Source organism: Sapajus apella, unplaced genomic scaffold (assembly GCF_009761245.1).
Source record: "Sapajus apella isolate SASKATOON/1434 unplaced genomic scaffold, GSC_monkey_1.0 scaffold158, whole genome shotgun sequence".
NCBI lineage: Eukaryota > Metazoa > Chordata > Mammalia > Primates > Cebidae > Sapajus > Sapajus apella.
Window position 1 is genome coordinate 2,340,268 of NW_022437098.1, and position 10,412 is coordinate 2,350,679.

A 10,412-nucleotide genomic window follows, 5' to 3' on the forward strand; every position below is an offset into this window, starting at 1 on the left:
GACGGGGTTTCACCTTGTTGACCAGGATGGTCTCGATCTCTTGACCTCGTGATCCACCTGCCTCGGCCTCCCAAAGTGCTGGGATTACAGGCTTGAGCCACCGCGCCCGGCCTATCTTCTTAATTTAAAATAGTCATTAACTTTGAAGTAAATGTATCCAAAGATTTACTTCTTTAGATAGTGTGTCTTCGTTTTCATGTGGTGATACATCTTTGTCCCGCATGGTAAATGATAATGTGAACAAACATTTTATGCAGGTTGCTCATCAATTTCTTGAAAAATAATAAAAAAAAAAATTTGATTAAAAAAATTAAACCAAGGCCAGGCGCGGTGGCTCACGCTTGTAATCCCAGTACTTTGGGAGGCCAAGGCGGGTGGATCATGAGGTCAAGAGATCGAGACCATCCTGGTCAACATGGTGAAACCCCGTCTCTACTAAAAATACAAAAATTAGCCAGTCATGGTGGCACATGCCTGTAATCCCAGCTACTTGGGAGGCTGAGACAGGAGAATCGCTTGATCCCAGGAGGCAGAGGTTGCGGTGAGCTGAGAATGTGCCACTGCACCCCAGCCTGGGCAACAAAGCAAAACTCCGTCTCAAAAGAAACAGAAAGTTCCCAGTCTCAGGCGCAGGTCTTAGGTCCTACTTTACTCTAGTCTTAGTTTTAATTCTCTAGTGAACCAGGTCTTTGAGTGGGTCGGCTAAGCCTTCTCTAATTCCTGGGATGAGTTCCTGCTCTGCAGTGCCGTCCATGGCTTCCAAGCGTGCCCTTCAGCCTAGTTCCTGCTCACTTTCGGCCCTAGTGGTTTCTTCTTCACTTTGTTGTAAGCTCAACTTGAAAAAACATATTGTTTCTTCTCTGCAAAATGGGGATGATGATGATGATAACAATGTCAGTTCCATAGAATTAAATGAATGTAAAGCCCTTGGAATAGTACCTAACAAATCATTACCACCATAATATGTGTGATGATATTATTTATTTTTATCCAATGTTTCCATGTTTTATGAGAGAGGTTTTTCAGAATTTCAAGTCCAGCATATGACTGGATGTGGAGGTATGTTTACAAAGTTAATGGTACATGTTACGGGTAATTTTTTTTTTTTTTTTTAGAGGAAGTCTCGCTCTGTTGCCCAGGCTGGAGTGCAATGGCACAATCTCGACTCACTGCAACCTTTGCCTCCCGGGTTCAACCAATTCTCCTGCTTCAGCCTCCCAAGTAGCTGAGATTACAGGCATGTACCACCACACTGAGCTAATTTTTTTATTTTTAGTAGAGACGGGGTTTCACAATGTTGGCCAGGCTGCTCTTGAACTCCTGACCTCAGGTGATCCGCCTGCTTCAGCCTCCCAAAGTGCTGGGATTACAGGCGTGAGCCACCACGCCCGGTCTATAGGTAATTTTATGTTTAAAAAATTTGGGTTGGCAATTTGCCACTGCACTACACTTTTGTACCTATACCTTCCTGAAGCCACATCATGAACATGTATTTATCTTAGAAAAATGTGGTGTACATTTATAAATACAGTTGACCCATTTTTTTTTTTTTTTTTTTTTTTTTTGAGATGGAGTTTTGCTCTTGTTACCCAGGCTGGAGTGCAATGGCGCCATCTCGGCTCACCGCAACCTCCGCCTCCTGGGTTCAGGCAATTCTCCTGCCTCAGCCTCCTGAGTAGCTGGGATTACAGGCACGCGCCACTATGCCCAGCTAATTTTTTGTAGTTTTAGTAGAGACGGGGTTTCACCGTGTTGACCAGGATGGTCTCGATCTCTTGACCTCGTGATCCACCCGCCTCAGCCTCCCAAAGTGCTGGGATTACAGGCTTGAGCCACCGCACCCGGCCTCAGTTGACCCTTAAACAATGTTGGGGGTAGGGGTGCCAATCCCCTACATAGTCAAAAATGTGCATATAACTTTTGACCTCCCAAAAACTTAACTACTAATAGTCTACTTTTGACCGGAAGCCTTACCAATAAATAAACTATCAATAGCATATTTTATATATTTATTATATATTTGTATTCTTACAATAAAGTAAGCTGGAGAAAAGAAAATGCTATTATGAATATCATGAGGAACAGAAAATATATTTACTCCTCATGAAGTGGAAGTGGAGCATCATAAAGGTCTTGATTCTGTTTTTCCTGTGACAGTCTTGCTCTGTCACTTAGGCTGGAGTGCAGCGGCATGATCTCAGCTCACTGCAACCTCTGCCTCCCTACTTCAAGCCCATTCTCTTGCCTCAAGCTCCCAAGCAGCTGGGATTACAGGTGTGTGCCACCAAGCCCAGCTAATTTTTGTATTCTTAGTAGAGACGGGGTTTTGCCATGTTGGCCAGGCTGCACTCAAACTCCTCGCTTCAAGTGATCTGCCTGCCTCAGGCTTCCAAAGTGCTGGATTACAGGCGTGAGATGCCACACCCTGCTGAGATTTTTTCTCTGTGACCCATGTGTTATTTAGAAGTTTTTTTTTATTTAAATGGAGTTTTGTTCTTGTTGCCCAGGCTGGACTACAATGGCATGATCTTGGCTCACCGCAACCTCCGCCTCACGAGTTCAAGTGATTCTCCTGCCTCAGCCTCCCAGGTAGCTGAGATTACAAACTCACATCACCACACCTGGCTAATTTTGTATTTTTAGTAGAGACAGCGTTTCTCCATGTTGGTCAGGCTGGTCTTGAACTCCCGACCTCAGGTGATTCATCCATCTTGGCCTCCTAAAGTGCTGCGATTACAGGTGTGAGCGACCGTGCCCGGCCATAGAAGTAGGTTTTTAATCTCCAAGTATTTGGGGATTTTTCCAGTTATTGCTTTTGAGTATAATTCCATTGCGGTCTGAGAGCAGGCATGGTATGAGTTCTATCATTTTACAATTTGTTAAGGTGTGTTTTAGGGTTCCGAATGCCGTCTATCTTAGTGAATGTTGCATGTGAGCTTGGGAAGAATGTGTGCTATTCTGCTGCTGAAGTAATCTGCAAATGTCAATTATATCCAGCTTCGTGATGGTCTGTCGAGTTCAACTATGTGCTTAGTGATTTTCTGCCTGCTGAACCTGTCCATTTCTGACAGAGGGGTGTTGAGGTCTCCACCTAATAGTGGATTCATTTATTTCTCTTTGCAGTTCTATCAGGTTTTACTCTGTTGTCAGGAGCATACACATCAAGAATTATGTCTTCAGGAGAAACTGACCCCTGACAACTTTATCATTATGTAATGGCTCCCTTCATCCCTGATAATTTTCGTTGCTCTAAACTTAGTTTGGTCTGAGATCACTGTAACTATTCCCATTTTCTTTTTATTAGTGTTAGCACATTAAATCTTTCTCTCTTCATTTACTTTTAGCCTTACACGTGTATATTTAAAGTTCATTTCTTGTATACAACATGCCGTTGGGTCTTGTTTTTTTGATCTACTCTTGACAATCTTTTTTTTTTTTTTGAGATGGAGTTTCGCTCTTGTTACCCAGGCTGGAGTGCAATGGCCCGATCTCGGCTCACTGCAACCTCTGCCTCCTAGGTTCAAGTGATTCTTCCACCTCAGCCTCCCGAGTAGCTGGGACCACAGGCTGGTGCCACTGTGCCTGGCTGCCTGGCTAACTTTTTTGTATTTTTAGTAGAGACGGGTTTCACCATGTTGGCCAGGATGGTCTTGATCTCTTGACCTCGTGATCCGCCCACCTCGGCCTTCCAAAGTCCTGGGATTATAGGTGTGAGCCACCATGCCTGGCCGGTTTTGACTTTTTTTTTTTGAGACGGAGTTTCGCTCTTGTTACCCAGGCTGGAGTGCAATGGCACGATCTCGGCTCACCGCAACCTCCGCCTCCTGGGTTCAGGCAATTCTCCTGCCTCAGCCTCCTGAGTAGCTGGGATTACAGGCACGCGCCACCATGCCCAGCTAATTTTTTGTATTTTTAGTAGAGACGGGGTTTCACCATGTTGACCAGGATGGTCTCGATCTCTTGACCTTGTGATCCACCCGCCTCGGCCTCCCAAAGTGCTGGGATTACAGGCTTGAGCCACTGCGCCCGGCCGACATTTTATGTGATTCCATTTATCTCTACCTCTTAGCATGTCAGTTATATTTTATTTTTTGTTTATTTATTTTTATTTTTTCAAGACGGGGTTTCACCATGTTGGTCAGGCTGGTCTTGAACTCCCGACCTCAGGTGATCCGCCTGCCTTGGCCTCCAAAGTGCTTGGATTACAGGTGTGAGCCACCGCACCCGGCCTATATTTTATTTTTTTAATTTTTAAATTTCGCCCACAACGAACATTATATTTTTTAAAACTTTTTGTATTGTATTGGTTGCCCTAGAATTTGCAATATCCATTTACAACAAATCCATTTCACAGGTAGTGCAAATGCTTTATAATAACAAAATATTTCCAATTTCCTATCTTGTCTCTGTATCTTTGGTGTCATTCATTTCACTTATATATAAGCATATGTAAGCATATCTATCTGTCTACACATATAAGTATACATAAACACACATTGTTGCTATTATTTTGAACTGTTATCTGTTAGATCAACTAAGAGTAAGAAAAATAAAAGTATTTATTTTACCTTTACTTCTTTATTCTCCAATGCCCTTCCTTTTTTTTTTTTTTTAAATGTACATCTGAGTTTCTAAACTGTCACTTTCCTTCTTTCTGAAAAACTTGTTTAAATATTTCTTGCATGACAGGTCTATTGGCAACAATGTACCTCATTTTTTTGTCTGAAGAATGTTGTTTGTTATCCTTCACTTTTGAAGGATAATTTTTTTTCCTTGTTAGAAAGTTATCGAAGGATAATTTTGCACAGTACTGAATTCTAGGTTGGTGACTTTTTCCTCTTAACACTAAATATTTCACTCCACTCTCTTCTTGCTTGCATGGTTTCCTAGGGGAAGTTGGATGTAATTCTTACTTTTGCTCTTCAATAGGTAAGGTGGTTTATTTCCCTCTGGCTTCATTCAAGTTTTTTTTTTTTTTTTTGAGACAGTCTCACTCTCACTCAGGCTGGAGTGCAGTGTGCAATATTGGCTCACTGCAACCTCTGCCTCTGGGTTCAAGAGATTCTAGTGCCTTACCCTCAAGTAGCTGGGATTACAGGCACATGCCACCATGCCCAACTAATTTTTGTATTTTTAAGAGAGACAGGGTTTCACCATGTTGGCCCCGCTGGTCTTGAACTCCTGACCTCAGGTGATCTGCCTGCTTTGGCCCACAAAATGCTGGAATTACAGGAATGTGCCATCACACCTGGCTAATTTTTATATTTTTACTAGAGATGTGGTTTCACCACATTGGCCAGGCGGGGCTCAAACTCCTGACCTCAAGTGATCTGCCTGCCTTGGTCTCCTAGAGTTTTGGGATTACAGGTGTGAGCCACTGAGACTGGTCAAGATTTTTATCTTTGATTTCCTAAAGTTTGACTACGATATGCCCAGGTGTCTTTTTTTTTTGGCATTTACTAGGTTTGCTGTTCTCTGAATTTCCTGAATCTAGTCTGATGTTTGACATTAATTTGGGGAAATTTTCAGTCCTTATTGCTTCTAGTTATTTCTTTCGTTTGTTCCTTTCTTCTGATTTCCCATGATTCATCTTACATCTTTTGCAGTTGTCTCTCAATTCTTGGATATTTTGTCTTTTTTGCCTTTGCTTTTCAGTTTTCAAAGTTTCTACTATCATATCCTCAAGCTCAGAGATTTTTTCCTCAGTCACATCCAGTGTAGTAATGAGCCCATTCAAGGCATTCTTCATTTCTATTCCAATGTTGCTAACTGCTAGCATTTCTTTTGATTCTTTCTTACAGTTTCCATCTGTCTGCTTATATTATCCATTTGTTCTTGGATGTTGTCTTTTTCCTTTTAAAGCCTTTAGCACATTAATCACAGTTAAAAAAAAAATTCTTGGTCTGATTAATTCCAACATCCTTGCCATATCTGAATCTGGTTCTTGTGCTCGTTCTGTCTTTTCAAATTGTTTTCTGTCTTTTCATATGCCTTGTAATTATTTCTTGGTAGTGGACATGATGTGGTAAGAAAGAAAAAAAAAAAAGGTCTTCTGTCTGGTCTTCACCTGGAGTAGGCTGAGGAGCAGAAGTAGGGCTTGGTCTTGCTTTCTCAGGTGAGGCAGAGACGGAAGAGGTGGCAGGAGAGGCAGGCACACTTGGTATGACTTGAAAAAAAATCTACATACAAGGCCGGGCGCGGTGGCTCACGCCTGTAATCCCAGCACTTTGGGAGGCCGAGGCGGGTGGATCACGAGGTCAAGAGATCGAGACCATCCTGGTCAACATGGTGAAACCCCGTCTCTACTAAAAATACAAAACATTAGCTGGGCATGGTGGCGCGTGCCTGTAATCCCAGCTACTCGGGAGGCTGAGGCAGGAGAATTGCCTGAATCCAGGAGGCGGAGGTTGCGGTGAGCCGAGATTGCGTCATTGCACTCCAGCCTGGGTGACAAGAGCGAAACTCCGTCTCCAAAAAAAAAAAAAAAAAAAAAAAAAAAAAAAAAATCTACATACAATGGGACTCGTCTAGTTTGAACCTATGTTGCTCAAGGGTATGTAATTTTTGTGCAAGCTTGTGATGCAGCAGTTTTAGGTCTAAAATCAGCAAAGGTGGGTCACCAGTCTTCCTTTACTATTAAAAAAACAGCACAAAACAGTTTAATTTTAAATGAGAAATTTCATTTTTATCGAATAAAAACATGATTATACAAACATGAAAATGTATTCGAATATTTGAATACATTAAATTTTTTTGCAACTTCATATGCTTAAGTATTGAGTTCAAAGCAGTATTATGCTTGGTAATAATTACCAAAATTCTGATTTTGCTATACTTTTCATCAGGATTTCTGGGACACTTCCCAGAAATCTTAAGAATATTAAGAAATCTTAAACATATTAAGATTCTACAAAAATAAAAGATGACAACAGTCTTCTAAATAAGAGCAATTTGGGGATGAGAAATAGCAGCTCTCTCAGAATGTACAACTAAACCACAGGACACATTTAAGTTACAAGGTTTTTAAAACTTTAAACAATTCTTGGCCAGGCACAGTGGCTCACGTCTGTAATTTTAGCACTTTGGGAGGCCGAGGTGGGCGGATCACACTGAGGTCAGGAGTTCCAGGCCAGTCCTGGCCAACATGGCGAAACCCCGTCTCTACTACAAATTCAAGAAGTAGCTGGTGTGGTGGTGGACGCTGGTAATCCCAGCTACTTGGAAGGCCGAGACAGGAAAACTGCTTGAACCTAGGAGGTGGAAGTTGCAGTGAGCTGAGATCGTGCCATTGCACTCCAGCCTGGGGGACAGGGCAAGAATGGATCTCAAAAAAAAAAAAAGAAAAAAAAAATTCTTGTAATTCCCTTTCAAAAAGCACACTGACCATATTTTAAATACATATCTTAAATATCTAGAACAAATTTTTTTCTCAATAGCTCCCCCAATCCACAAAAATCCTAGTGAAATGGATAACAAGTGTGTAATGAGAAGGTGCTATGGACACTGGCTGTATGTGAGATGTTCAGATTGCCACACTTCCTCTGAGTAAAGCAATTAGGACGGAAACGTGGACTAGAGCCTGTATAATTTACACTGTTGTGAAGGTTGTTATGTAGGCATAAAACTGTCATATAATGTCTAAAGACCTTTTCCTGGCCCTACAATATTAATCATGCTCATTACAGAACAGTTGGGAAATAGAGAAAAATACAGAAAATAAAATAATACACTGTAATCTTAACACAGAGATACCTACTGGCAACATTTTGGTGTTCATTTCTTCTTTTTCCTAAGCATACAAAAATACAAATATATACACACAAAAATGCAGTTATATTGTTGACAGAATCTAGTATTTTGCTTTCTTCACTGATACAATGGTCTTGTGTTGCTCTCCCTTCCCTTTATATATATATATATATTTTTTTTTTAAAATTAATTAATTTATTTTTTAATTTTTGTTTCTAAGATGGGGTTTCACCATGATGGCCAGGCTGGTCTTGAACTCCTGACCTCAGGTGATACACCAACTCTGGCCTCCCAAAGTGCTAGGATTACAGGCATGAGCCACCGCGCCTGGCCACCCCTTTATATATTCTTCATCAGAACTTATATTAATTGCCAAATAAATCTTTCATTGACTGAATATATAATGTAAAATAATTAAACGGTATTTATGACTTTATGGCTTTTAAGGTTCTATTTTGTATATTCATTTTTGTTATTTTGTGTAAAATTTTATACAGAGTGGAAGTATGTATCACATTTTTCACAACTGATGCTTCTTGAGCATGCAGTTCACTAGTTCAAGGCCTCGTTATCCGTTATCCTTCTCGAAGTCCTCAAAGGCTGGGAAGGGACAGCAGGTTAGACACTGCACAAGGATATTGCACCCAGCATTGAAGGTCACATTCCAAAAGCTCCAGCTGAAACTGACTGGTTCCATTTTAAGTCACACATGGATGACTGAAGGCCTGTTTGTAAAGTTCACATGCTGAACTCCTACAAGCTGTAAAACAGAGTTGATAGGCTTGTGATCCAACCTATTCCTGTCACGGTGTATAAAATGGATGTTGTTACCTAGAAGAGAATAAGCATAAAACGCTGAGGCATAATAAGTATTATTCACTAGATTTACTGCTTACTAAAATCAAGGAAGCTTTTCAACCTTTAATTAGTCCAAAGGGAAAAATTAATTACCTGGAGTACATTATATTCTCTATATAATGGCATAATAATTTTTAATCATGGTAATAAAGTATGACAAGGATTATGGTTAAATAAGAGTTATACTTAATGTTTTATGAGATCCAAGGGGAAAGATTTTAAAATTATAACCTTCTGTTAGGTTTTATTAAATATAATTAAATAAAATGTCCTGTCAGACAGGCAGAACACGGAACTCACATAGATATCAAGCCAGAAAATCACATCTGTTTCTTAAATCTAATAATAGAATAAACATCATAAGGGAACAAATCACTCACATCAAAAAATTCACTCCCAAATACTGATTTAACAGGCTATCTGTATTATAACCATAGCCCAAAAGAGGCTCTAAAATAAGGCCTTAAAAGGCAATCAGTTACAATACACTTAGATGTCCACAATCCTTATATCTGTTCGAATACAGATTTTATAATTTATGATCATAAATTTATAATCTAGTTTGTTTCATTCTCGGACTACAGACCAGAATTTTAACTTAAACCATCAGCTTAAGTAAGTATCACAATGAGGCATGTTTCCTAAGCACAGCTGGCCCTCTGCATCCATGGGTTCCGCATTCTCATTCAACAAACCACAGATTGAAAATATTCAGGAAAAAAAGGATAGCTTATGTGTACTGAACATGTACAGACTTCTTTTTTCTTTGTCATTATTCCCTATACAATACAGTAAAACAGCTATTTACATTGCATTTGGTATTATAAGTAAACTAGAGATGTCTCTTTCCAGCCAGCGCCAAGCGATGGGCATCTCTTGGGACAACTGGCACAAGCGCTGCAAGACCGGGGGAAGAGAAAGCCCTACCACAAGAAGCGGAAGTATGAGTTGGGGTGCCCGGCTGCCAACACCAAGATTGGCCCCCGCCTCATCCACACGGTCTGTGTGTGGGGTGGTAACAAAAAATACCGTGCCCTGAGGCTGGACGTGGGGGATTTCTCCTGGGGCTCAGAGTGCTGTACTCGAAAAACAAGGCTCATTGATGTTGTCTATAATGCGTCTAACAACGATTTGGTCTGTACCAAGACCTTGGTGAAGAATTGCACCGTGCTCATCGACAGCACGCCGTACCGACAGTGGTACGAGTCCAACTATGCGCTGCCCCTGGGCCGCAAGAAGGGAGCCAAGCTGACTCCTGAGGAAGAAGAGATTTTAAACAAAAAAACGATCTAAAAAAATTCAGAAGAAATACGACGAAAGGAAAAAGAATGCCAAAATCAGCAGTCTCCTGGAGGAGCGGTTCCAGCAGGGCAAGCTTCTTGCGTGCATCGCTTCAAGGCCGGGACAGTGTGGCCGAGCAGATGGCTATGTGCTAGAGGGCAAAGACTTGGAGTTCTATCTTAGAAAAATCAAGGCCCGGAAAGGCAAATAAATCCTTGTTTTCTTTCTTCACCTATGTAATAAAGGTGTTTATTGTTCTGTTCACAAAAAAAAAAAAAAAAAAAAAAAGTAAACTAGAGATGATTTAAAATGCAGGGGAGGACGTGTATAGCTTATACCAAATACAACAGCATTTATGTAAGACACTTGAGCATCTCGGGGTCTGGTATCCACTGCAGGTCCTGGAACAATCCCCTATGGATGCCGAGGGATGACTGTATGGTCCCAGGTTGGCACACACATGATGCTCTCCATGTGCTCTTTATTCTTTTTGTTTTTTTTTTTTTTGAGACGGAGTTTCGCTC

The 10,412-nt window shown here is 40.9% G+C and overlaps 1 long non-coding RNA gene and 1 pseudogene across 2 annotated transcripts in view; one reads left to right on the plus strand and one right to left on the minus strand.

Moving 5' to 3' along the window:
- Positions 1–8,241: 8,241 nt before the first annotated feature.
- The window catches only part of LOC116541873, a 4,625-nt gene continuing 2,454 nt past the window's right edge, over positions 8,242–10,412 (minus strand). The window contains exon 2 of the long non-coding RNA XR_004264986.1: positions 8,242–8,580. This is a non-coding gene — a long non-coding RNA (uncharacterized LOC116541873). The remainder of the gene's footprint in view (positions 8,581–10,412) is intronic.
- LOC116541872 lies at positions 9,473–10,119 on the plus strand (annotated as a pseudogene). Its single transcript, XR_004264985.1, has one exon. The product of XR_004264985.1 is annotated as a 40S ribosomal protein S8 pseudogene (transcript).